General features: G+C 41.7%; 1 protein-coding gene and 1 pseudogene across 2 annotated transcripts in view; one reads left to right on the top strand and one right to left on the bottom strand.

The window, feature by feature from the left end:
• LOC147732477 (receptor-interacting serine/threonine-protein kinase 3-like) overlaps positions 1-27,960 on the bottom strand; it is a 1,935,498-nt gene that overhangs the window by 1,688,182 nt on the left and 219,356 nt on the right. The window lies entirely within an intron of this gene.
• Positions 16-27,621, top strand: LOC147732478 (uncharacterized; annotated as a pseudogene).

Here is a 27,960-nt window from a genome sequence, read left to right as displayed (position 1 = left end):
TCATTGGGACTTAAGATGCGTCCCAAAACAAGAAGCGCTACTAAGAAAGTGGCTCTGGTGACACAAGTAACCGGCCCAATAGATCTCTTTATATCCAGGGTCAATGATACCATCGACAAAAGCATCATCTTACTGGAGAAAAGAGTCTCTTTGGACCTCATGCAGGCAAAACGATCTTCGCTCGGTTCACTTGCTACTGCAAATTCTCCCGCTCACCCACCAGCTAACAACTGCTCCCTGCCCCTTCTAACAAACATTGCTCCTACGTTGACCGTTCCAAACTCTGCCGATTTGTCCGTAACCCAATCGGACTCTGATCCTTCATACGTCGATCTCGACGCAACTCCAGACCTAGAAGCCTGTCAATCACCGGTCGAGAAATTAGACCAGAGTGACGACAATAATCTCGTACCACCTGACCCAGAATCGTTCCGAGATACAACAAAAATAAGGGAAATTGTCTCTACCAATTTTAAGGCAATGCCAACCAGCAAGGAAAAACCAAAGACAAAAAGAAAGAACCATAATTTGACTACACCCACCCCAAATTCCTCGGCAGGTATCCCGTGCTGGGTGGAAAATATGGTTATGGATTTAAAATCCGACCTTGAGGCAAAAATTACAGCGCAGATTAAACCACTCATATCAAAATTGGACAGACTTACGTCATTAATCAACACCAAATGTAGTTGTAAACCAAGCAGGAATGGTTCCGCCCCAATGCAGGGCGCACAGGAAATACCCCAAAAAAAACCATCCAATACCAAACCAATAACTAGCACAATAAATAAGACTAATATATCATTAACCAAAAAAGCGGCAGTAACACATCCATCAGCCAAAAAAGCGACCAATCTGGATGCTTCCAAAAACATCTCGGACGCGGCAGATCCTTCCTCCGCTACTCAAATAGTTCCAGAAGGTCAATCAAAATCAAAAACAAATAACAGGCAAACGAAAGGAAATCCCACCATTCCAGCAGAGATCCCCTCCCAAGAAAATCCATCAGATCTGAAGACCAAGCAACCTCGGCCCAAAATAATCAACTTACCCCCGGAAGCTTCCCCCTTCGTGGTGGTGTTAACAGCAGTTCCCCCACTGAAGGAGGGTGTAAGAGAAACCTTCGCAGAGCTGAGGAACAAATGCGCCCAGTGGCTCCACATCCACAGACCACTACCCGCCCACATCAGGGGCGACATCTTCTCCGCACGTAGAGGAGATTGGGTTGGTAGAAGCACGAAGACAATAGCGGGGGACGTCATCAGCATCAAATTCAGGGAGATAGGGGCAGCAAACTACATTTGCAACTCGTCCAATAGAGGACCTGCCACACAAATAAACCCCTTTCCCTTGCCTTACTTTCTACCTCCATCCACAAGGAAAAATTTCTCCTCGTTCGCACACCCAATAAATCCCAATCTTATAAATCCCTCCGACTACAATATGTACCACCCCCAACATCATCCAGAGAGGTCTAGATCTCTGCAAAACTTACAGCATCCAGCCTTTCAGTGGCATCCACCAGCCTTGTTTCCCCAATCCACTCCTTTTGTTACCCCACCTCCGGTAAACCCACCTCCATGGTCATATCACAATACCCAACAATGGTGGCAACCTCAGCAATCTACGCACTATAACACCCACTTATGGCAACAGCCGCGGCAAGGATGGCTTCCCCCATTCAAACCATTAGGCCCAAATCACCAAGACAGAGACATGAATGAATGGAGTGGACAGGACCATCGGATAAAGAACAACGACCCCACATGCTGGGACAATTGGAACGGCCTCCACTTAGCAAACAGATATAGTCCCCTGGATGGCGTCGACTGACCACCACAATTTCAGGAATATTCCCAAAACCATACAGATTGTATGGAATCCATCCAACTCCCATCAGTCTCTCTAGACCGAGAGATTCCACCTGCTCCCGTGAAACTAAAAAGAATACAAAGCCAAGATGACAGCTTAACAAACCTGAGCTTGATCTCATGGAACATCGCTGGCTTAAGGACAAAAATAGAGGATGGGACAATCCTGTGTCATACGCTTAATCACCAACTATTATGCATACAGGAGACATGGTCACTACAAGAATATCACCTCCAGGGGTACAAGACGTATTCGTCTCTCGCGCAGTCGGGTCATTTAGGCAGACCAAAGGGAGGTCTGTGTATTTATCTAGCAAACACTATTCAAAATGTTAGAACAAAGGTTATTGAACTGACACCAAACCTGCAGATCCTAGGTCTTTATTTCCAGAGAAGAGAGTCGATGATCATTATTAACTTTTATAATAATTTGGAGGAATTGGACTTAGAGAGAGTTTTGGCCCATCTCCATGGAATATTAACCACCCTTATAATGCAGCAAGGAGTAGGAGGCCCGGCAACAATAGTATGGGCAGGCGACTTTAATCTTCACGCCTGTACCCAACAAAAAAGAAAATGCCCAGGCATGGTGACAGAAGATGGTCTCTCACTTACACATTTTTCGCACACCAAAATGGGAAGGCAAATGAATGATCTCCTATCCGATCTGGATCTCCAGATAGTAAACACCTTGGAATACGGGGAAAACTCACTTGCACCTACCTACATAGGACGAGGTCATCAAACTACGGTAGACTTTATAATTATATCAGCCTCTCTGCAATCAAGAGTAAAGAACTTTGAAGTGCTACCGAATTCTCAGAGTGACCACGCAATACTAACTCTGAAAGTCTTACTAATTCATCAAAAATGTTCTCCAGCAATAATAGCAAACGCATTGACTCAGGAAAACATCAGTGTGGATAAAGTAAATGGGTACACCATAAAGTGGGAGAGGATCAATCCTGATGAACTCACCAAAGAATTAATAAGGTCAGTTTACCCCCAAATTGAAACCTGTCTGGATATAGCAACTAATGACATGGAGCTTTTAACCAACTTCGCCCAAATCATGGAAAAAACAAAGATGCTACTTACAAGAAAACAAAAAACTGACTCATCGCGGACCACAGGTTGGTTCAATCAAGAGTGCACTAAGGCACATACAAGACTAAAGCTAGCCTTAAATAAAAATGATAGGGACCCTAGTACAATAGCCACTCTCAGGAGCGAATACTTAAAAGCAAGGAAAAAGAGGAAAGAGGAACTGAAGCAAGCGCTGTGGCACGAACTCCATACTAGCGCTCAGGAAAAAAATTCAACAGCCTTCTGGAGAATTATTAGAACTCCTTTTTTGGCGGACGATTCGGGCCCAAAAATCGAAGCCGCTATAGATGCTGCAACCTGGGTATCACATTTCACTAGCATCTTTCAAAAATCAACTTATGACCAAGAGCTAGAAGAAGGAGAAAAAACACTCCCTCCATACCCAATAGACATAAAATTCGAAACTTCGGAAATCCTTGTGGCACTGAACTCTACCAAAAAAGGTAAGGCTCCAGGGCCGGATGGCGTCCCAGCAGACCTTTTTAAACACCAGACAGATCTCTGGGCACCAATTCTAACAAGAGTTTGTAGCGCTACGGCAAAAGTAGGAATTTTAAAGTCCTGGACCAGGTCCATAATGGTCCCGATTTTTAAAAAAGGCAATCGTATGGACCCCGCCTGCTATCGCCCAATCTCCCTGCTGGACTCGCTGGGGAAAATAGCAGGAAGAGTGATACTAGAAAGACTACAGGACTGGGCGGAAGAAAAAGGTGTCCTATCCGACCTCCAATTTGGATTCAGAAAAGGATTAGGCACTGTTGAGCAAGCCTTAAATTTATCAATAATTGTCGGAAAATATGTGCATGCAAAGAAGGCAAAACTTTATATGACTTACGTAGATCTGTCCGCGGCTTTTGACTGCGTCTCCCACACAAAATTGTGGTCCCTTCTAGCACAGATGGGGGTAGACCAACCACTCCTGAATTTTTTAAGGGAACTCTACGCCAACCCATCCGCAAGAGTTCGCTACGGGACAAAGGGAGAACTGACGGAGACCTTCACAGTAGAGCGGGGGGTCAGACAGGGATGCGTCCTGGCACCCTTTCTTTTCTCCCTCTACACCAACAACTTGGAGGTTGAGCTTTTAAAGGGTGCCCGCGACCTCCCAAGGGCCAAACACCGCCCGATCCCCGCTCTGCTGTATGCGGATGACGCCGTTCTCCTTGCACAAACTCCCCGTGAACTCCAAAGGTCCCTAAACAGATATTCCCAGTATATGAGAACACTCGACCTCCATATAAATGTGAAAAAAACTTTCGTAATGAAGGCTGGGGTCGGGAAAAAAGAGCAAAAATCCATCTACCTCGACAGCCAAAAAATTGCCTCAACTAACGAGTATTGTTATCTGGGGGTCACGATAGACAATAAACTCTCCTGGAAATCAGCAATAGAAGCCAGAAAGCATTGTTTTAAAAGAGCACTAGCAGCTTTGGTGTCGTTTTCCCAAAAATTGGGAAAACGTCCACCCAGAGAACTGCTAACCATATATAGAGCCAAGTGCCAATCTACGGCCCTATATGGAGCAGGACTATGGGGACACACGGACGTTACTTCTCTGCAAATCGCAGAAAACAAGTTTTTTAGATTTATCCTATCTGCCCCCAAAACATCCTCCGTTTACGCCTGCCACTTAGAATTAGGGGCACCATATATTGAAGATCTTGCCAAAATCCAACCACTTCTACTTTGGCGACGTATTTGGGTTTCAGACACAAGTGACCTCACAAAAACAATATTGGCGGATGCAATGTCCCTGCACTACGCTTTTAAAATCAAATGGCTGGCCTATATTCGGACCTTTCTTAGCGATCTTGGATTGGAAAAATATTATCTTAATCCCGAAAATATTGGAGAACTCGCAAACGATAATTTAAAGAAGCGAGCGTTGGATCATTTGACAAACATGAGACTCCACGCAGAAGTCGGAAAACAGTCGGTGCAGCACGCTACGTTGGTCCAATCTACTCTTTCAATGCACCCGTACTTAAAACTTGACATTGGTACCTTTGAACGTTTTCTCCTGATAAGATTCAGACTGAACATATTTCATAAATTGGTGGCCTTTCCAACGCCAAATGTGTGGGACTCAAATTCACCTCCATGCCCATGTGATGGGACATCAAGTCAATCTTCTATTCACACAGTCTTGTTCTGCAAATTTTATCAGGAACACCGCAAACTCTGGCTACTGACCCTTTTAAAATCCTGGGGTCTTAGACAATGCAGAGCAGCCATGCTAAGTTTGCAGCTTTTGGACACCGAAGCCACATGTTACCATGTCCTTAATTTTCTGAAATGTATTTATAGACATCGGAAAAACCTTTAAACAGCACTGTAATTCACTTTCTGCTTTTTATTAATTTTTAAACTAGATCTCTTTGAAAGATTTTTTAACTGTAATTGTAATGCTTTTATGGATCGTAATAATCCGAATAAAGTTTATATTTTGAAATTTTGAAATTTTTTGAAAAATTTGAAATATTGACGTCATCCTGGCAGATAGAGATGGAGCCTGTAAGGTCATCGGGTCAAGTTGCTGTATTTTCATCCCAGAAAACGCGCCATCTGTATACAAAGCTATTACACGCCTTCATAAAATTGCAGGTTTGATACATCAGAATCCAGGCACCTGGACTTGGTCCGGTTGGTTCTGGACAACGTTAACCGCTTGGGGATGGAAGATCCTATCCTTCCTAGGCATTGGCCTAGTCCTAGTATTCAGTTGTTGCTTGTGCCTACAGTGTGGGCCAGCGATTTGTGGACTGTGTGCCACATCGTGCATTGAACATTCCAGTTTTCTCTCACAACGTCAAAGGAAGAAAGATGAGCAAATGATGTTACAAGAACAGACTGATCGATTTATGAGGATCGATATATCATGAAGGGTCCGTAGGGAACAAGGAGGGAATGAGGAAATATAAATTTTATGGTCAAGTTGTGTTCCCTAGCGTGTACCCCACCGACTCCATGTACCAGTTTAAAGTGCATGTAACTTCCCTCCTGAGCCAGCTATGAAGACGCAAATACATTTGCGTCCAACGTTAACATGTCCTCTTTCAGACCCACCCTGAATGGGTTGAATAGTCCGTTCCTAAGTATGCTATGCCAATGTCTTTTTGTAGTGTGCTCTACACGTTTTTCTGCTCTGGCGAAGTAGGCCCTGAATTTCTGCCACCGAGCCTTTTTTCTGGCTTCTGACTCTGAAAGCCTCAGCCCAGGCTGTCTCTGTACCCGTGAACTCTGACTTACTTCCAGCGCGGCACACCGCGCTTAGCTCAGCCTGCTGCCTGCCAAGACTGACTACAACCTTCGAATTATCTGTTCCGCTCCTCGAAAATGCATTCCTGCCTACTAGTTTAAGTAAACATTCCCCCAGCTGCAGAGCAGAAGGGCCGGCCTGTCTCCGTGCAAGTAATTCATAGCCTCTGTTACCATGCTCCCATGGAAGGCCCATGCCCCCACGCTTCTCATGCAGACACTCAGGCGCTTATACACGCACTCACAGTCAGTATAGAATAGCTTCTGCCCCAGAGACCTTTTCCGTTCAGATAATATGGTTCCCAAACATCAGATATCAGATATGATAGAAGTACAAGTTGATCTGACATGCCAGACTTCTGTCTCTTTCCGTCAGTGTAAATGTCAAGTCCCCTGCACCCTCCAGTTTCACGTCAATCACACGTCATGCAGCTGCGCGCGCATCCAAGCCTCCGATTTCTGCTGACATTGCAACATTTCTGTTTAGTGCCACCCACATGTGACACCTATCTGTGACGTTTCTAACACACACCTCTAGTTCACGCCTAGTTCACGCCTTCTGATTACGTACCACTAAACACGTGGATGCTGTTATCTTGTCTTCTCTCAGCTGTTACGCCTCCTATATTGGTTTCTATGATGTAAATTAAGTATATAAGCTATGTATTGTCAATAAAATATTGCTCTATCCCTTCCTGAACCCTGTGTGGTTGCAGGAACCCGATATCCAGTTCCGGAACGATTCCTTTTTAAGGAATAAAACCCCTAAGAACTCTAACACCACGGACTCTGTTTCTTTCTTTCCGATTGAGTTATTATTGATTAAGTACTTACCTGCATAGAAATTAAGATGGTAAATTAAATATTTACGACACTGCGATCCCTGTCACATTCGAGACAGTTCTTTACATATATTTGATGTTGCACGCTCATCCCCGGCCAACAGTATACTGATTGTAATTCAGTCAGAGATTCCTTCATCTGTTTGTGCCTTGGACCTTCACCCATGTGTGCGTCTGCTATTAATAAATTTCTCCGGTTCATGTTTGGAATTACCCTATCCCCCACTCCAGGGATTCGAGCAAAAGGAACAGAGTTTGCATCAATTACGTATGTATAATTGAGTGGATAGTTCACGGGTAGTGCTGCACAGTCGCCTTTTAAGGACGTCTTTACTGCCAGCATGGTTTCCCCGTCTATGTATTTTTCTGAACGCTTTTTTGTGGCTACGGAAACCGGTTTAGTTGCTTCCGCTGTGGCTGTATTAGCCAATGAATTCCCTGCAACGTGAACGCCATCACGTTGATGACTCAGAGTGTGTATCACGTGAGTCTTTTGTAGTTCTTTCTGTAAAAGAACTACCTGTTTCCAAAGCATTTTATGCTTGATTGTGGCACCTGTGTCATCTTTGTAATCATTTTGAACCCAGCTCTGTAACTTGTTATTGTAAGAGTTGACGCAAAAATGCTAATCACACACGATTAGTGTCGAGAATTCACTTTCTGCATTTTCAAGCGCCATCTTTAAAGATCTGATTTCAGCTCGCTGAGCCGAACAGTTTCTCACTGATTCAGTTTTTGTTATTTTTGGTCTGAATTTACCGCACAGCCAGCGACCTTTAACAATCGTGCAGGCTGCATCGTACGATTTGTTTTCTACATTGTAGTGCTGTACAAATCTGTCTGTGTAGATTATACAGGAGTACTGTTGTAGAGGAAGAATTTCGATTGGCAGAGTATATTCTTGTTCATAAGTTAAATCATTCAGTTTTTTCATGTGCGGGGCGAAATAGTATTTCACATCTCCCGCGCCAAGAGAATTTACATACTGTATCCATTTCGGATCCAGTGACACTGTAGGCAGGTTTACTGGGCTGAATAGCGCCTCTAAGGCGGATTCCGCTGTGAGGACATTGATCCTTTTGCCATGTGCTAGTTCTCGTTCATTGGCTATTGCAGTTTCTACTGCTTTCACAGTATTTTCTGTGAGACTGAATGTTTTTTCTGCTTGTGTGTACAAGTGAGATTTGTAAGCAATTGGTACCTTTTCTCCCTCAGAGGTCAGGTACGTGAATCCGCATCTTCCTGGGATGACTCGGATTACAAGGATTCGTGTATTGTCACGTGTATCTAATTTTGTTTTTGCTAACATGTCTGTTTGCAGCGATCTCAACATTTCTGTGTGTTTTTGAGTCCAGTTGATTGGTTTAAAATCAGATTTAATTAGTTCGTAGAGAGGTTTAACCCTCTCCGCATAATTTAGTATGTAAGTTCTTCTAAAATTCAGGAAGCCTAGAATCGATTGTAAGTTCTTCAGCGTTTTTGGTGCTTGGAGTACAGCGCACTTCTCTAAGAAGTTGTCTGCTAGGCTTTTTCCTTCACTTGATAATTTGTATCCTAAAAATAATACTGTCAGATGGGCAATTCGAGACTTTTTAAAGTTGAATTTGTAACCCTCTGCTGCGAACCCAAGTATTATGGTGTTCACCCTTTTCAAGTGAGTCTCCAAGTCATCGATGTAAGATAATCCCTCTTCATCATATATTTGTAGTAACTCTGTTACTCTGACTGAGAATAGTCCTTGGCTGTTCTTGAATCCCTGTTGGAGCCTACTGAAATTTTTCTGTGACCCCATTACTGAGAAAGCGGTCAAGTATCTGCTTTCTGGTGCAATATTTTGACAAAAGAAACCATTAGATATGTCTAATGTCATTTTATATTTTTTGCGAACTATGTTATTCATTAGTGCAGCATTATGCGAATTTTGTACTGCAAATGTTTTGCAACATGAGTTTAGGTGTCTGTAGTCCAAAACTAGACGATATGAATCGTCCGGTTTGGAGACAGGAAACAAAGGATTGTTCATTTGAGAGGTGCATGTTTCAATCACCCCCTGGTATTCAAGTTGATCTAAAATCTCCCTGACTTGTTTTTAGCTTCTTGCTTAATTGGATACTGCCTTTGTGCAGTTGGTTGACTTTTTAACTGGATTTTTGTGCTTTATCTTTGCTTTCAAGTAAGAATTTGTTGTTCTTCAAAGAACAAACATGAATTCAATGAAGATTAGAAGCATCTTGGAATTTTGGAACTCTTTTACAACATCCTACAGTGCCATCTAGTGTCTTGTTGTTTTATAACCTTTTACCTTTTCTCATAGACTTTTCATTAGCAAGTTTCTTCGCAGTTTGCATTTATGTTTTGAGAATTATTTGGCCATTCTATTCTTACGTTCCAAGGTCATATATGCTATTATAATTGTGTAATAGTCTTATTTAACTGTAAATTTACATTTGATTCTGGAAAAACTAGTCTGCTCGTCTTACACTTTAAATTATCATAACTTTTAGATATTTAGCTACATTTTAAGCTTTTGAAGTGTATTTGTTCACATTTTGCATTTGTTTTTCACCTGCAAAAAATGCAAAATGTTGCTACACCACCTTTTTTTTGTTTCAACACCAGGATATCCACCTATAAAATGGCAGAAGTGGAAAAAGGTGTTTGAAAGATATGCTAAGGTGTGTGATAACAATTTAAGTGCAGAACGTAGAACAGCACTTTTGCTTCACTGTCTAGGTTCTGAAGGGCAGGAAGTATTTTATCATCTCCCTGAGGTCAATGATCAAACATTGAATGAATATGAAGTGTGCATTGCAAAGTTGGATAAGCATTATTTGCCTAAAGTGAGCACCATCATGGAGAGGTATCACTTTGGGCGGAGAACGCAAAAGGAAGGTGAAAGTGTAGAGAATTACATTACAGCTTTACGGAAGTTGGGATCCTCTTGCAAATTTCATGCGCTCCTTGAGGAGAGAATTAGAGACCAGTTTATGCTTTGTTGCAACATTCAGAAAGTATGAGATGATATTTGGCAGAAAGACAAACCCACTCTAGATGAAGTAGTTGGTATAGCTAAACAGATTGAGCACTCATTGAAATGCATAGAGGTAATAACTAAAGAAGAAAATAAGGGTGGTAGTTTACAAGAAGTTAAGGTCTCTAAAGGGAAGAATTACAAGAAAAATGCCAAACCAAGTTGTGGTAATCAGACTTTGAGTAAACGTTCTAGTTTTCAAGGGAAATGCTTATGTTGTGGGAATAGTGGTCACTTAGCCAACGATAAGAAATGCCCAGCATTAAAAGCCACGTGTCCTAACTGTAAAAACATTGGACATTTCATGTCTGCTTGTCATGCAAAAAAAAAAAGAATAAGGCAAAAGTGAGTTTGGTGTCTCCTGAGGATGTGTCAGACTGTGAGTCTGATTCAGATGTTGATTGTAGTCAAATAATTTCACAGGTATCTGATAGTGATAAGAAGGGACCTGTTGATTGTATACTTGTAGATGGCAAGTCTACCAGTGTATTGTTTGATTCGGGGGCAAAAATAACAATAGTTTCAAAACACGTTTACACTCATCATATCTACAAGGTAAAATAAAACATTTAAAACCTAACATTAAACCTATGCATATGGTGAAGAACCTATCAAACTTATTGGGTACTTTCAGGGTTTGATTGAGTATAAAGGGAGGTTAGCTTCTGGAAAATGTTATGTGTCTCATAGAGGAGACAGCATTTTAAGCTGGTTCCATCAGTGAGATTTGGGGGTCATGTTGGACCCCAACAGCAATCCACCTATAATTTTGAAAGAGAAAGTGTAGGTGAATGAGACTAATAGGGGTGATGATGATACAGCATACATTGAACATCTTAAGAACATGTTTCCCAGTGTTTTTGAAAACAAGTTAGGTTGCTTGCGTGATAACACTCATAAAATTAAGTTGCTACCTGACGCTGTGCCAGTTACCTGCAAAGTTTGTGGTGTACCTTTTTCTGTATGGGAAGAGATGAAATGACAATTAGATAGATTAAAGGTAGAAGGCATCATCGAAGAGGTTGAAGGTACGCAGTGGTTGGTGCCAGTGGTCGCCGCCAAGAAACCGGACAGCAGTTTCCATCTATGCATAGACTTACGAGCACTTAACAAACAAGTGGTTGTGGATAGGTATCCCCTTCCGAATATCTCGGACATGCTTATGTTAATTAAGGATGCCAAGATTTTCTCAACGGTTGATCTAAGGGCAACCTGCCATCAAGTGCAACTAGACGTGAATTCTAGAGTAGGCATGGGCGGAAAATCCGTTCCGCTCGCGGATTTTGCGGATTTTCGGGAAATCCGCAATCCGCGAGATTTGCGAATTTCCTGCAAAATCCGCAAATCCGCGAGCAGCGGATTTTGCTCGCACTGCTCGCACTGTTCGCGTGAGTTCGCGCCCCGCGAATAAGTGCGAAATTGCAGAAATACGTTCTAAGCAAAACTGAAAGTAACTACTTACCAGGTTCAAAAGTTCAGGCACATCATTAGTAGCCATTTCCTGTAGTGCTTCCTGAGGGGCCCCTCCAGAGTTCAGTTGCCAGTTGAAACTATTATGTGACCCTGCTCTGAACCTCAGAATAGTTACACATATGCCACAAAGGTCATGAATTACAGCTAAGGGAGACAAGCAGGAGCCAGGCTGGAAGTTAAAATCCATTAATCAGCCCCTAATTCATTATTGTCAGTTGGGGCAGGGCAGGTGTTGTAACTAATTTTGCAACAATGAAAGCACTTAGCAAGTGCAAAAGATCACTAATCAGGGCGCACTAAGGAAGCAGGTGCCAGCTAAAAAAATATTCTGTGACACATTAATCAGCCCCAAATTAATTCAGGTCACTTGAGGCAGGGAAGGTGTGCTTTGCTTTGCCGAAAATAATGTACACTGGACAACCAGAGGGTGTGGTGATGAAACAGAGGGTGGCATGGGTGGGCCAGAGGGTGGCATGAGTAGTCAGAGAGTGGCAGTGGTGACAGAGAGTGGCAGTGATGAAGAAGAGTGTCCCAAACAGGTTGGACACGTAGAAACAACAAGTTCGCAAAACTTGCGACCCAACAGGTAAGTTCGCAAATTGCGAAATTGTAAAAACCCTCGCGAACTGGCAGAAACACGGGCGAACACAAAAAAAAAAAAAATCCGCAAATTCGCGGGAATTCGCGGATTTTGCGGATTGCGAGTTCGCAAATCCGCAAATTCGCGGATTGCCAATCCGCAAAATCCGCTCATGCTTATTCTAGAGACATAACCTCTTTCATCACTCCTTTTGGGACTTTCAGGTTCCTTAGATTACCCTTCAGTCTTGTCTCAGCAGCAGCAATTTTTCAGAGGGCTTTAGAGAAAGTACTGAAGGATGTGAAAGGTGTAAAGATTAAGCATGGGCTGAAAATTCGTTCAGCTCGCGGAATTTGCGGATTTTCCGCGATTTCGCGATCTGCGAATCTCGCAAGATCGCAGTAAAATCTGCGAATCAGCGGGGACGAATTTTCAGCCAAGCACTTACAGGGTTACAGTAGCAGGTGCAAAAGTTGAAGCTAATTTTTTGTAACCTTTTACAAAAGGGTTGCAAAGAAATTAACTTCAACTTGGGCACCTGCTGCTGTAAGTCTGTAAGTGCTTCCTGGCGCCTCGTTGCCTACTTATCAACTATTCTCTGACCCTGCTCTGACCCTTGAAGCAGGGTCAGAGAATAGTTGCAAGTAGGCAATGAGGCGCCTGTCACGAAAATTAAACCTCAACAGAAAGCACTGACAGATAAAAAGACAAGCATTTGCAATGCAATAGGTCTCGCATTAGGAAAGTTTGAGCTATTGGTCTTGTAAATGACAATTTTTTGTATTTATGTGTTGGTTTTGAAAATAGCTAAATTAATAGCTTTGTCATTTACAATGCCAATAGTTATAACTTTCACAAATGTGACACCTATAGCATTTCTAATGCAACATGTTTTGTATTTACGTGACTTAGATGTATTGATATTACAAATTACAATGGCTTTTAATTTTTTTAAATAATTAATACTTAAATAAAAGTGATTTTAATTTATAATGGCAATAGCCTAAACTTTTGTAAATAACTTTTGTGAAGATTATGTTCAGTGTATTTTATTATGACGAAAATCCAAGAACAGAAGTGAAATATTAACATCTTTTTGTGACATTCGTAATAAAGCTTGAAACATTGAGAGAACATATTTGAACGAGTTGTTGACTGGTTGCACAGATTGATGCTGGAGTGGCGCTGAGTGGTGCTGTGGTGGTGCTGAGTGGTGCTGTGGTGATGCTGAGTGGTGCTGTGGTGGTGCTGAGTGATACTGGGATGGTGCTGAGTGATGCTGGGGTGGTGCTGGGTGATGCTGGGGTGGTGCTGAGTGGTGTCGAGTGGTGCTGTGGTGGTGCTGAGTGGTGCTGTGGTGGTGCTGAGTGGTGCTGTGGTGGTGCTGAGCGATAATGTGGTGGTGCGGAGTGATGCTGTGGTGGCGCTGAGTGATGCTGTGGTGGCGCTGAGTCGTGCAGTGGTGGTGCTGAGTGGTGCTGAGTGATAATGTGATGGCGTTGAGTGGTGCTGTGATGGCGTTGAGTGGTGCTGTGGTGGTGCTGAGTGGTGCTGTGGTGGTGCTGTGGTGGTGCTGAGTGATGCTGTGGTGGTGCTGAGTTGTGCTGAGTGATAATGTGGTGGTGCTGAGTGATGCTGTGGTGGTGCTGAGTGATAATGTGGTGGTGCTGAGTGATAATGTGGTGGTGCTGAGTGATAATGTGGTGGTGCTGAGTGATAATGTGGTGGTGCTGAGTGATGCTGGGCTAGCGCTGGGTGATGATGTGGCGATGCAGAGGGCAGAAAGGCACAAAAAGCAGTCTAACAAAGGGCAGAAAAACAAGGGGAAAAACTAGCCTAACAGAGGGCAGGAGGGCGCAAAAAAACAGTCTAAGAGAGGACAGAAGGGCAGAAAAAACAAGTCTAACAGGGGGCAGAATGAATCCCGCCCTGCGTGTTTGTCCACGAAGATGCCACCGTTTTGTGCAATACCTCTACTCAACTGGAGTACTTTCTACTGTCTAATCAGTAAGTGCTCCCTCGTTGGCTAAATGTATAGGGGCAGATTTACAATAACTGGCGCATCCCCAGGGATGCGCTAGTTATTGTGAGCCGCACCCCTGCCACCCATGGTCCGCCGCATTTACAATGCAGCGCACCATGTGGCAAAAACGGCACAGATGCGTCACGCATCTGTGCAGTGAAAGCAGTGCATTGCTGGAGCTGCGTTGCAAGCGCGACGCAGCTTCAGCAATGCTCTGGGGGGCCCTATCTCCCCAATGCTGCATCAAGCCAGGGTTTTGACGCAGCATTGGCCTAAAAGTGACTGAGTGAAATCTTGTAGATTTCACTCAGCCACTTTTAGGAGGCGTTCCTGCGCAGGAACGCCCTCCTCTGCGCCGGAACGCCTCCTGATGGCGCAGGGCTTTACAACGCGATGCATCTCTCAGCATTGCTGCACGCAGCTCCAGCAATGCTCTGGGGGCCCTATCTCCCCAATGCTCGTCAAACCTTGCGCCTGCTTCAAGCAGGCGCAGGGTTTTGATGCAGCATTGGCCTAAAAGTGACTGAGTGAAATCTTGTAGATTTCACTCAGCCACTTTTAGGAGGCGTTCCTGCGCAAAAACGCCCTCCTCTGCGCCGGAACGCCTCCTGATGGCGCAGGGCTTTACAACGTGACGCATCTCTCAGATGCGTCACGTTGTTAATACCCAGCACCATGGCGCATCTTTTGTGCTGCCGCTGCGTCACAAAAGTGACGCAACTGTGGCGCAAAAGAGGCGCAAGCGGCTTGTAAATCTGCCCCTTAGTGCTTAAATTACACTGTAGCTGCAAAAGGGGCCAGAAGATGTGTCTCCAGTGACCATGTGTGCCTGTGCCTGTGTTACTGGGTGAGAGTATTCTGCTTAATTCAGAAACTCTGTCCATCACCACCCCTTTTTGTTAAATATTTTGTCCACCCTAAGCGTGGAAGGGTATACTCAGATGTGAGTCCCTTGCTCATTGCACCATCAGGATTCAAGCAAGCCGGGCCGACGACGGCTGGAATGCCAGAAACCGGTCCCCGGAAGCTTGTTTCCTTCCCAGTGTTAGAATTGGCTTGGTAGTTTGGTTTGCCCTGTTCCCATCATGCACTGGGACAGGAACAGACTAATTTGCATATAGCCAGGTTCTGAGCTGGGATGGTGCAGTGAGCTAAAAAATGGTGTTGGATCTAGCCCTGATCTCTTGACTGGGTGAGAGTATTCTGCTTAATTCAGAAACTCTGTCCATCACCACCCCTTGTTGTTAAATAATGTGCCTGTGTTACAGGCACACATGGTCACTGGAGACACGTCTTCTGGCCCTTTACGCGGCTGCAGTGTAGTGAAAGCACTATACATTTACCCAATGAGGGAGCACTTACTGGATTAGCCAATAGAAAGTACTCCAGGGCAAATCGCAAAAAAATCTGCGATTTCGCTGGAAAATTTGCGAATTTGCTGATTTGTTTGCAATTTTGCGGAGAAATCCGCGAATTCGCAAATTTCGCCCATGCTTAGTAAAGATATTTCAGGATGATGTCTTGATTTTTACCCGCGACATGGAGGAGCATGATGACATTGTGAAGGAGGTTTTAGGAAGGTTCTGTAAAAGTAATCTTACAGTTAAGATAGAAAAATTTTAATTCCGGAAGTCCTCCATAGATTATTTGGGACACACCATTTCTGGAAAGGGTGTGGAACCAAAACCTGAATTCATTGAGACTATACAGAATCTAGCGTCACCAAGCAATAAAGAGGAAGTTATGAAAGTACTTGGTATGACAAAATACTACAGCAAGTTTGTAGAAGGTTTTGCTGAGAAAACGGCCAACATTAGTAATTTGTTACACAACGGTGTTGAGTTTCATTGGTCTGAGTTGTGTGAGAAGGAATTCATCTTTTTGAAAGACAGTCTTAAGAAGACGCCAAAACTTCGGAGCTTTGATCCTGGGCTGAAATCTGTACTTATTACAGACGCAAGTATGAAGGTGCTGGGAGCTGTGCTACAACAAGAGCAAGGTGAAGATGTGAAGGTTATTTTATTTCTCTCCCGAAGTTTGAAAGGTGCAGAGCGGAGATACTCGGTGATAGAAAGGGAAGCTTTGCAGTCCATTGGGCTATTAAGAAGCTCAAGAATTTACTTTGTGGTGAATAATTTTCTGTGAGGAGTGACCACAAACCTTTGTGTGTGGTGTTTGATAAGAAATGTTTTGATGCTATTTCTAGCAGAATTTCAAAATGGATTGTAAGTTTGCAAGCTTATGATTTCAATATTGAATATTTGCCGGGGGTGCGTAACTGTATTGCTGACACGCTTTCCAGATTGGTCAATTTGGATGAAGGTAAAATAGACTCCAAAGAAGAAGACATGACTGAATGGGTATGCAATATACATCACAATGGGATGAAAGAGGACAAATGGTGTGAAGCAAGTGATTCAGATGTAGACTTTGCTGAGTTCCGCCTTTTAGTCAGGAAAGGTTGGACATGTAAAACTGGTGGGAGCATGGATGATTATTGTAATGTGAAGGATGAATTGTCTATAAGTGGAAGCTTAGTATTTAGAGGACCAAGGCTAGTTCCACCTAAAGTGCTCCGTGAAGAATTAATAAATCTAGCACATGAAGACCATCAGGGTATTTCAAAGACTAAAGAAAGGCTTAGGCTTAACCTACTGGTGGCCGGGGTTAGACTTACAGGTTGAAAGGGTTGTTAGAGATTGTTTGCAGTGTGTATTGAGTGAGAAATCTTTAAAGCCTCGGGTTAAACCTATGATAATAAGAGAATGACCTAAAGTTCCATGGCAGGAACTTGCTCTTGATATTTTAGGACCCGTTATGTTCAATGGATGTGAAATGTTTATATTTGTCCTTAAAGACATGTTCTCAAGATGGCCTGAGATAAAATTTACAAAGTTCATTGACTCTAAACCGGTCATAATATTTCTTAAGGGAGTGTTCTCACTGGAAGGTTTACCTGGATCGCTTTTGACAGACAATGGTGTCCAGTTTGTATCTCGTGAGATGAAGGAGTTTTTGCAATCCTGTTCTATACACCATGGTGGAATGCTTTGTACGTGTACTCAAAGAAACAATAAACATGTCTAAACAAAATGGACTAGATTTAAAAAATGATTTGGTGAAAAAGGTTGAAGCGTATAGGTTCAGTCCCCATTCCACCACAGGATACAGTCCTTTCATGCTTTTGTAGAGCAGGCAAGCTAACAATTTGGTTGCTCCATTTTGGGTGACTACAGCAGAGGCGAAAATAAAAAATGGGGTTCCCTCTCAAGAAAAGCGTGAAGCAAATGAAGAGTGGAGGACTATCAATAGAAAGGAGAGTTTTGATTCCAGAAAATCTGTTAAGACTACAGTGGTCAAGATAGGAGACTTGGTCATGATAAGGGCTCCTGTGGGAAGGAAAAATTCAGGGTTATTTGCTAAACCCCAGAGGGTAATCAAGATCTTTAGAAATGCAATAAAGACTGAAGATATGTGTATATGTAATTTGAATAGGGTTGTAGTTTTGAAAAATAAAACTCTGTTTGATGACAAAAATGACCAGAACAATGTTGATGTGACTGAACCTGGTACCACATCTGATGTTCCCACTCATACTCAAAGAAGCACCAGGGAAAGAAGAATACCTTCTAAATTCAAAGATTTTGAGATTAATATTTAAAAGAGAATGTTTTTTTTTTTTCTTTTACATGAGAAATTGTAACCTTTATGCCTCACACAGAACTGAGGTAGCTCTTTTGTTCTTTTGTGTAAGTGTATTCTATTGGTTTTTTATAGAGGAAAGATGTGTAGTATTGTGAATTTCACTTCTTGCTAACATTATTGTTTATACCTATTTCTTTAAGAGCTCCGGTTATTGTTTAAGTAGCTCCATAGCAATAGAATGTAGATGAGAGCTGAAGAAGTCAGTTGCATCTGACTTGATCCAGCTGATGGATGGGACATTTCCTACCTCTGAATAAACGTATCCTTAACTCATCACCTTTGGAGATTCTTACCTGATTTTACACTCTCCGTTTTGCATTTTGATTTTTACAGATAAATACAGCCAGAAAACAGTGTGTTTCCTTTCTGTATTCATGTTTAAAAGCAGAAAAGCACTTAAAATTGTGCTTCTCTGGAGTGACTCTCCATGCTGTCTTAACGAACTCCAGGTCAACAGCGGAGCAGATAGATAGCATGGGTAATTAAGCAACAGGTTCAGCTTTCCCTAAATACAGGCATATGTTAACATATATTTGTAGTATAATGTTAGTTTACCTGTATGTGTCGTGTGTTGCTCTATTTGGTTGCTTAATTAGCTAAAACGTGACAGGCATCAAAGTATGAGTGCATGCTTATCAGGTAAATAAGTGTGGAAATATATACAATTTTACAACTACATTTATTCTTAAAACACAAAATAAATATGGAGAAATACCAATAGGATGGCCAAAAAATAAATGTGGATAAATACAGACGGAAACACAAAAAAAAATAAGTATAATAAAAACGAAAGCCCTAATTATTTGTTTTGTGCTAGACAATAATCGGTTCTGGCTTTTGATTCGATTAGAGCTCACATTCCAGTGCAAATGCAGATTTGCATTTATTTGCATTTTTGAGCATTTTTAATTGATTGACTAATAATTATCTTTTTGCCTTCTGTTATAATTTTTAAATATTCAATAAACATTCATGGTATGCACTTTGGACCTTGTCTAGTGTGGATTTTCCAGTGTGGATTTTCCTTATGTGAATTCTTTGGACTTACATGAAATATCTTCAACGACTCACACTTAACCCCAATCCATTGATTGTCCCTTTTAATGCTAAAAACCACCAGCATTGCCCATCACACCCTTTGAGCTCCTGCTTATGTCACTCTCTCCTAACCTTTTCCCAATTTTCCTTCTTCTTTTGTTTCACAAAGACCTTTATTATACAACAAAAACCTAATTTAAACTTCTAGGTGATATACTTCAAAATAGAGGAAGCATTCAAAGTGGTAATGCTTTCTAAAGAGATATGGGATACACTTCCACAACACAGTATCCTAACCCACATTGTAAAACAACATGTATTTAACACAATGAACAATTGCCGTCATGAATGGCCATAGCACATGGAGGCTGAAATGGCATGGTGGGATGTTCCCAAACATGGGCCTTACTACCACCTCCAGACATAGAGAATGTTGAGACAGAAAAGTCCCTCACATGGTTATGGACAAGTACCCCTGACATGAGTGCCCCAACTGCAAATTATATCTGGATCAATGGTGTTGATTTTTGTTTTCAAGAGCGAACACGGATCATGGGTGTGCACCATGTTTTGCTGGACCAGAGAGGCGCCCAAAGCCTTACCCTCAGTGAAAAAAGCTACTGCCTTCCCCAGGGCTTAGGTAGCACACGTGCAGTGGTAGCAGCAGTACTGATCAGTAGGAGTGAACAGTCCTTTTCACCTGCGTCACTGGAGTGAGACCTACAGGCCCACTCATTTAATGTTTCACAGCTGTGTGCTTAACTAACCCTTGGCCTATATCAAGTTAGTATGTTGAACTGTGCAACAGGCATGTGGTTGCATTTGTGGGCAGGGTGTATGTGTGCCTGTGAGTAATACAATACATTGAAGACCCTGGGTTCCATTTTGGGAGACCCAGGGCTGACTGGAGGTGGTAGTGGATTGCCCCAGACAGATTTTTGGTTTGCTGTGTTACTCAGAGCTGTGTGGGACACAAACTGCAGGAAGGAAGAGCCAGGCTCTACTGAACACTTCAAAGGCACATATTAGGAAGGAGAGAGGGTTAATAAGAGAACCATAAAGAGTAGGGTTTGGGCCCTGGTGTAACCTTTAGATACACATATCGCTGTGGCTGACATTCAGATATGAACCTTTAGCCACTCCCATGGCCTGTGTTGTGGTGCTATCAGATTTGGAATTGCTCCCTCCAAGGCACAATGACGTCTGAAGGAAGGGCAGGGCAGAGGTTGGGACACTTCAAATGTAAGCAGACTCCTCAACATAAACCTTAAAGAGTCAGGCGCTAAACCATAATTTGTGTATGAAAATGGACTATAAGAAGAGGAGCAGGAGGACCGCAAAATGGTCAACTGGCAAGCAGCCAGTCAGGCTGTTGGAGGAGAAGTTCAGCAAAATTTCTACCTGTGACCAGGGTTGGGGACTAAGGTCTGCCAGTCTCTTAGCTGGGTGAGGGGACATCACCCAGGAAAAAGCCATGACCACTTGCCCTGGAGCCTTGAGCACCAGCACTCATCTGTTTGCTAAGATCTGTGTACCCTGTGAGGAACAGTAGAGGGCTGAGAGGGAGTGAGATCCAGTGGGGGATTCTGGCATGTGGATCCAAGGAGCGAGGTGTGATCAAGAGATTGTTGCACAGAACGGGCTGGCACCTGTGTGAATATTCATGTCAGCAACCATGTATGCCATAGGGGGGCTGCTGTGAAGTTAGCCATTCCTGCACAGATTAGGCAGTAGCCCCTTTGTGGAGTAAAGTCGGTGATCTCGTATGCCAGAATGCGCTGACATGAAGACTAGGTTACTGCCATGCCTATCACGCCATCACTGGAGGGCAAAGTAAGGTTGGTGAACCCTGAATGCCAAATGGGGCAGCTGTGAACACTGCATTACTGCCATGCCAATCAGCCTGCCACCCGTATGTGGCAAATAATCGGCGATCCTGTTGCTGAGAAGGGGCTGCTGTCAAGACTGCATTACAGTTGTGCCAATCAGGCCATTGTATTACTGTGGTGCTGATTGTGCTGTTGCCTCTAAGCAGAGTAAATTCGATACTCTTGTATGCCAGAAGAGGCTGCCGTGGACACTGCATTACGGCTGTATTGATCAGACCATCGCCCGCGTGCAAAGTAAGGTTGGAGCTCCAATATGACAGTGCAAGAGTCGTTACCTGGTTTTGCCAATGATTAGAAGAAGAGACACTGTGTGTAGCATCCTTCCCAGCCTGGGCACCAGTCAATGACTACGCCACACACAGAACTTACTATTATACATTTTATTCCTCTGCGTGTAACTGCGAACCAAACACCTAGACCAGCCTTTACTGCATTCCACTCTAACACTTATGGCACAGCTCTACGGAGTCCATCAGGAGCCAAAAGGGTTCCTTTTTTTATTTTGTATTCACAAGACACAACATCTCCCCCTCTGTTAAATAAAAAATCATCATTATTTTTACAAAATATAGATATGTACAATTAAAGCTCCTCAATAAATCATCTTGACACTCAAATTGTTCAACCTGACCTTTTCATTGGAAACTGGAAACTGTCATTGTTAACTTATCTGCATTGACTGTGTAGAAGCAACAGCAGTCTCGCAGCTTTCAGGGCTAGTCTCTATTTCAACATCTATATCAGATGAACAAGGAGTCAAATGCTTAAAAGGAGAAGATTCTCTGGTGCTAGACTTCCCAGGGCACTGGGCAGTCGCCTTGTGTACCTTCATAGAAACTACTTTCAAAGGTTTCTGCATCAAATAGAGCATCACATGCTCTTTTCCGCATTTGGTATACAATCACTCAATCTCCTTTCTGAAAGATGAGATTCTCCATATGCATTCTTTTGTCACTGTACACTTTCATCTTCTGTTTGGTAACAAAGACCCTTTAACGAGTTGTGCTCTCGTTTTTCTTTCTCTGGTTGGCCCATTGAGGTAACTTGGTTATCACTGCTCTCCCAAATATCAATGTGTCAGGGCTTTCACCTGTGGTTAAGTGAGGTGTTGAACGATAAGCTCTCGTAGTGAATAAAAGATGGTCCAGTCCTTGTAGGTTCTTCAAGTAGATTTCTTCAGGATAGGTTGTTAAGTAGAGCCCCACCAGGGGCAGCCTTCCTGCTGCTCAGCCCATCCACCAACTGACTCACACACCCACCGAAATTCCACTCACCACCACTCTGTCACCACAGTCATACTGGCTGAGCAGCAGGTATAACACATCTTTCATTATATTAATTACAAAAGGACTCTAAATGGAATAACAATTATGATGCAAGCAAAACATGACATAGGAACAATAGCATGCAACAGATGATGTCAGACCCATTGCCACAAATAAGCAAAATAGCAACGATCTGAAACATCAGCATAAAAACAAAAGTTGGAAAATATCCTGCACAAGAAATTACAAGCATTTGCAATGCAATAGGTCTCGCATTTATGAGAGTTTAAGCTACTGTAATTTACTATGGCAATAGCACACACTCTTGTAAATGCAAAACCTATTTCACTTCAAATAAGCGTTCGCCAATGTCCGGGACTGCTTGAAAGTGAAAGCAAGTGATGAAGCGAACTTTTAAAATTAATTGTATTTTTTTTTCGCTGAATTGAACTTCCATAATAAATAATAATATTAGTGAGTTTTGCATGATTTTGTATTAATTCAACCTAGAATAATGTGCACTTACATGAACACGCGGGTTTAACATTATGTGCTCTTGTTGCATTTGCCAGTTTGTTTAAATAATAAATTAACTTTGTCTTTTCGTTTTTGGCAACATTAATTGCGGCTGTTTAAATAATAGCATGTGCTTATTTTTTTAAATGTGCTTTTGTCTATGCTGTGTCTTTATTGTGACAAAGGTTTGTTGTGTTCTTGTGCTTAAAGCTAGGTAACATAAACTAATGGGTTAACATTAGTAGTGGGGGTGGGTAACAGAATGACTTTCATTACTCAAATTAATTGATGTCTTGTGTTTCCTTGCATACTAGAGCTTCGTAAAAGAGGCTTGAGGCCTAACTTAAAATGGATGTTTTTGAAGTCCTGTCATGACGAGCCGTACACAGCAAAGAATGAATAAAAAAGTCTGTCGTTTATAATCTTCAGAAAACAAATACGTGGAACTGAACTGTGCAGGATGTGCCTCGTGTTGTATAATTTTGCCAAGGACAGGACACGGCAGAAAGGCCAAAGCTGAGGAAGCAATGAACTGTTATTCAATAAAATGTTGCCAAGATCCTCGGAAGCTAATGTCACTCGTAGACAATGGACAAGGGCGCTATGGAAAAATATGATTTTGAATGAAGAGGCAATGACTTAATGTGGACTGACGGCTGTCAGCCAATCTATTCGCAGGATGGTTTTCTAAATGTATTCTTTTAGCTAGTTTTAGATAGAGAAAAGGTATAAAACTTGGCCCCTTGGGAGGAGCTTTGCTGGCTCGTTCCTGTGATCGAGAGATGCTGTCGGACTTTTGACTCATGTAAGAGAAATCCGAACTTATGATTTTCCCTTAGGTTCCTTTAAGTTTAGTTAGGGAAATAAGGTTTAGGGAATGAGATTCTTTTGCTTAAATTCTTTACATGCGGATTTGATTTGAACTGACAGTCTAATGTGCCTTTACTAAATAAAATGATGTTAAATACATGCAAATAAAGAATTAATATTTCGAATATGCTCTTTACTTGATAATAAAAATAATAAAATAGATTTTGAAATGACAAGCTGGTATTGATTATTTCGAGACTAGTTACCATTAGTTAATCCATTACGAGGTGGCTTAATTAAAGTTTGTTTTATAAAAATGACAATGATAATCTGCAGATGTATATAAATATAAATAGTTTTATGAATAGTTCTGATTAATTAGGTCACATGATTCAGTTTGTCAATTCTTGTCTCAGTCATTTATGGGCCTTGCGATGAAATTATGAATTATGGTGAGTATCGTGGTGTAGAATAGTGCTTATGAGACAGAATTTCTTTAGGCCCACTGGATCAATTTTCTGGTAGCAGAGTTTGATGGTTACTATGGTAACTAATATGCTACACGTAGATACATAGGATACATGTTTAACACATGTTAAGTTTGTCCAGTTGTTATATGTAGTCGAAAGGTTTTTTTCCAGCAGTGTGAAAATTCCTGGTTAAGATGCCGGCAGTGTAGTGTGACATGTGAAGTTACACATTTCATTTGTTCTGTTTCAAAGGTGATATTGATATATCACTAGTGTTGTGGACGTACAACACAAGTTTAGGGACTCTAGGCATGATTGGTTGTATGTATAGTGAGGATTGTCTATGAAATTTTAACTTTGAGCATATGGACTAGGAGCCCGTTTTAAAACTCACTGTGAAAAGAGTAATAGGATTTTTCCAAGCTTGAGTGAAGGGTAAGGAAGCGTCGTCTATTCTTACTGGCGATTGAGGATTTCTATTTGGCTGGTTAAAGTCCTGCCAAAGATCTCATGTATACATGGTCAGGGTTTTCTGTTTGAATGTGTAAAAATGATTTTGTGAAAATAGCGTCGTCTATTTCACGAGAGTAAATACTTGAATGATTGATTCAAACTATCACTTTGTTTAGCGAAACAGACAGATGGTGTGTCTTTCTGTAGTTATTAACTGAATTGCATTGAAAAGTATTGTTCTAAAATGGCGCTGTGAAAATATTTTGTAAAGGAGAGTTGAGTTGGTGGAGCGGAGACAGCGAAACTGCAGCGGCAGTATACATCACAGGGTTCGCGCTGAGATTGGTTGACATGCGTCACAGCAAGCGCACTGATTGGTTCAAGTGACTGAAACGAGCTGTTAGCTGATTGGTTCTTTTTGAAAGCAGTATTTCTATTGGTTGAGCAAGGTAGTGACGTGGCTTAACCTGATTGGCTTGTTGGTGAGTTTTGCGCACAGATTGGCCAGAGTAGCGGAACAACAAGGAAATACTTACGATCTTTTCTAAATTAAACGGAATAGTTTAATATCAAGAGTTATTCATACGGAAACGAGGAAAAGAAGACTTCATGGTTTCAGAAATTTAAAAATGTATTCAACCCCGATAAGAAAATTGAAACGCGTGGTGGAAAATTACTTCATAAGTACAAAACACCCGAAGCATATATGGAAGGTGAATATGGTTATCATACTGTCCTCTGGTTTGAAAATTGGATACAATATACCAAAGATGATGGTGTATTAGCGTGGCCGGAAGATGGATCATTTAATGTTAAAGTTTTGAAAAACCGGAGAGAAAGAATGATGGCTCTTACGCCAAAGCCTAGACCTACACAATTTGAAGCTCTAGTTGAATGGGAAATTGAAATGATGGAACTTGAGCGAGAGAGCAGGGGAATATCAAGAGGTCCAAAATTAGACATAAATAGGGAAACTCATCAGGATAGAGTGCGTCGTTTGAGGAAAGCAGACATGTATGATGGCTTGTACCCAGTAAGGGAGATGGTTGTTGAAACTTCAGGTCAAAAGAATTCCCGAAGGAAAGGTCATCTTGATGAAGAATTAGATGATGTGGTTTTAGAAGAAATTTTTATTAATCCACCACCCTATCAGCCAAGTTGTTCACAGTCTACCCCGAGAGTTTCTTCAGGAACCTCTCCTAGTGCACCTCCTAGAGAGTCTAATGAAAATTCACCCAGATTTTTAAGATTACCTGAAAGAGCAAGGTCAAGAAGTAAATGCAATACTCCGAGAGAAAACAGAAATTATCCAGAGATTCCAGAGCGGAGAAATGAATTCCCGAGAAATGAAAAGAGAGCAGAGAGACCTGAAAATGTACCAAATATTTCAGAATATTATAGAGCAAAAGAAGAATTAATACAGCAATTAACGAAAGGAATGGAAGCAGTAACAGTTCCAGTAACAATTGGTCCTGTTGTACCAGTTTTTGAGCAAGGTGAAAATGGACATTCGGCTCCGACTGTTCCATTAAATGCAGAAATTCAAAAAGTGGCTGAAAAATTTTATTCAGAATTATCAGAAATCCATAGAGAAAAAACAATGCCAAATTTAACTTTTAATCAAAGTTTGTCAAATGGTTAGACACCATCAGCTGCAGGATATGATTCTGGGTCTTCAGAAAAGAGCATGAACAAAACAGATTTAACACAGATTCCATTAAATCCACAAGTTCCTAAGTCTAAACAAATTGATGTTGCGAAATTAAAAGCAGATTTAGAAGAATTAATTATTGGCACTATTGGAACCGACTGTTTGAAACAATATCAGGATGATAAATTGCTGTTTATCTGTAAAAGTATACAATAGAAAACGAACAACAAATATGATCAATTTGAAGAAGTGGCTGCTGAATTAGACATAGATTTGAGCAGGCAGAAACAATTGCAAAAACATTACAGAGTGGATTTTTCTGAAAAAGACATTGAGAACCTGAATACCACAGGTAGAATAACCCATCTAAAAGAATTAATTGTGTTCCTGAAAAGATTAGGTGAATTAAGTAAATGGAGAGTGAAATGGACAAAGAAAAGAGAAGAAGAAAAAAGAGAAAGAGGGGAAGTTGTTGCAACTGAGTTTCCTTTGAGGGAAATAGCTGGAGGAGGTGATGTTCATGTTCCATGGACAAGACAGGATATTTTGCTCTTTACAAATGATTTTCCTCGGCTGAGAGAAAAGCCAGTAGAATGGTATTGTCAGATTCATTAAAGTGTCGAAAGTTCTGTGGATTGATCTAGATGGTTTCTTTGATATTGTTGTCCCATCGTATCTTTGGACAGAATGTAAAATTTCTGTAGGTTGACCCAGAGAAGAACCAGCTCGAAATAAAATAAAAGGTGCTCCTTCAGCTGACGTCATGGATTTCTATGACAAGGTAATTGTGTGGCTGAAAAACAAGATTCCTCCAAAAGAAGTGGATTGGGTTAAAATTGACAGAACAAATCAAGAACCAAAAGAGTCAGTACATTCATTTTATGAAAGATTAGTGCTGGTATTTAAACAATACAGTGGCTATAAAAGATTAAGTGAAAAGGACACAAGCCACTACATATACAGATTTGTTTATGGTTTGAGACCTGAAATTGGTGAGACGATTAGAAACTGAATTGTCGGTTGGCAATCACTTACAGTTGACGACATCCTGAGAAAAGAAAAATACTGCAGTGATGAGATAGATGCAAAGCAGAAAAAGCTAAAGGAAAAGGCAATGTGGGCACAAGTGAAGGTGGCTGTACAGCAAATAGCAACCTTAGAAAATAAAAATGTTCAGCAGAATCAAGGCAAATTTAAGGGAAACTTTGTTAACAAGCCAAAATTTAATGTAAATATTGAAGAGATTAAACAGAAGCTCCCATGTTTTAATTGCAGTGAGATTGGACACTGGAAGCGAGAGTGTAAGAATCCGCCCAGAAATTTTAAAAATTCATCATTAAATCCACAGATGCAGAATGAGATAAATCAGCAGCAACAGCTACAGCGACAGTTAAATGAAATAAGTCAGCAGAAACAGCTACAGCGACAGTTAGTGAATCAGCAGAGCCAGTTGAATCAGCAGAGCCAAATTCCACAGCCACCACTTCCAAATTGTATGAATGCACAAAGATTCAGTCCTGAGACGGGATTCTGCGGAGCTGAGCAGGTAAGCAGATCGCAAAGAGCGAATGTGTTGAATGTCTCTCAACAATTTTGGCTAAAAGAAAATGAGAGCAGTGACTCAGAGGATTTCTTATGACAGTGCCTGAGAGAGGAGGAAGAGTGCGTGCTTGGAGCTACTCTTGAGGTAGATCAGTCAGGTCCATTTGTAAATGGTAAAGTGAATGATGTAGAAATCACTTTTCTTGTTGACACTGGTGCTACCCGTTCTACTGTTAGATCAGGGGAAATTGAAAACCTTCCTCTCTCAGGTGAGTCAATCCAAGTTGTAGGTGTAGCAAATCAACAAATTAAAACAGATTTGACAGAACTAGTTAATATACAAATTGGAAATTACAAAGACAAACACAGATTTGTTGTCTGTAACAGCAGTCCTGTTAACCTGTTAGGGAGGGACATTTTGTGTAAGATGAATTGT

Source organism: Lissotriton vulgaris, chromosome 2_1, assembly GCF_964263255.1.
Source record: "Lissotriton vulgaris chromosome 2_1, aLisVul1.2, whole genome shotgun sequence".
Taxonomy (NCBI): Eukaryota; Metazoa; Chordata; class Amphibia; order Caudata; family Salamandridae; genus Lissotriton; species Lissotriton vulgaris.
The sequence above is the reverse complement of the archived record's forward strand: the minus strand, read 5'-3'. Positions and strand labels throughout refer to the sequence as shown.